Raw genomic sequence first — 1,430 nt, forward strand, 5'->3', positions numbered from 1 at the left:
TGCCATTACAGTATCATATAAGATAATTTCACACCCTCAAACTGCCCTGAGGTATACCTATTCATCCCTCCTTCCCGACTCCAAAAACCCTGGCAACCACTGATCTTTTTTACTGTTGTCATAGTTTGCCTTTTCAGAACATCACCTAAGTGATACCATATAGTCTGCAGTTTTTTCAGGTTGGCTTCTTTCATAGCAATATGTGTTTAAGATTCTTTCAAGTTTTTGTAGCTTAAAAATTCATTTTCCTGTCTTGCAGAATAATATTCAATTGTTTTCATATAACACAATTTATATATCCATTCACTTATTCAAGGACCTCTTGGTTGCTTCCAGGTTTTAACAATTATGAATAAAGCTGCTATAAATATTTCAGTGCAGGCTTTTAATGTGGACATTAGTTTTCAACTCATTTGGGTAAATACCAGAGTGTGATTGCTTCATCATATAGTAAAATATGTTTGGTTTTGTAAGGAACTGCCAAACTATCTTCCAAAGTGGCTATACGGGTTTACACTACCGCCAAGCCATAAATGAGAGTCGCTGTTGCTACACATCCTCACCAGCATTCGCTGTCATTGGTGTTTTATATTTTAGTCATTCTGATAGATGTGTAGTGGTATTCCATTGTTCTTTTAATTTGCAGTTCCTTAATGACATATGACATAGATCATCACTTCATATGCTTATATGCAATCCATATATATTCTTTGTGAGGTATCATTCAGATCTCTTTTGACCATTTTTTAGGCTGTTTCTCTTTTTATTGTTGGATTTTAAGGATTCTGTGTATATTTTAGACAGTTCTCTGTTGTCAGATATGTGTTTGGTCAATATTTTCTTCCAGTCTCTGGCTTGTTTTTTCACTCTCTTAACAGTGTTCTTGGCAAGGCAGCAGTTTTAAAATTTTAATGAAGTTCAACTTATCATTTTTTTTCATGGACCATACTTTCAATGTTATATGTAAGAAGTCATTGCCAAACCCAAGATCCTTTTAGGTGTTAAGTTTAGTTGAAAGCTACCTTCTTACATATTTTAAGTGAGCCTGAAGGTCTCTCTGTACATAGAAAGAATAACCTAACTGAATGTGTAAGCAGACTGAAACCTTCCCTTGTACCAATCACCAAGCTTCAGTAAGTCAATGGCAGTCAACTGTTCAAACCATGTTCAAACAAGGCAAATGCTGTGCTATAACTAATCTGGCTATTTGTGTACCTCACTTCCATTTGCTGTGCCTTCCTTTCCTCTTTCTGTCTGTAAATCTTCTTCGACAACATGGCCATGCTAATCTACCTCATCCCATTTCGGTTTGGAGGCTGCCCGATTTTCCAATCATTCTTTGCTCCGTTAAACCCTGTTAACTTTAATTAGTCAAAATTTTTCCTTTAACATAGGATTTTTAGAGTTTTGCATTTTACCTTTAGGTCTAC

The sequence above is a fragment of the Trachypithecus francoisi genome, unplaced genomic scaffold (genome assembly GCF_009764315.1).
Source record: "Trachypithecus francoisi isolate TF-2019V2 unplaced genomic scaffold, Tfra_2.0 Lachesis_group1, whole genome shotgun sequence".
Classification (NCBI taxonomy): domain Eukaryota; kingdom Metazoa; phylum Chordata; class Mammalia; order Primates; family Cercopithecidae; genus Trachypithecus; species Trachypithecus francoisi.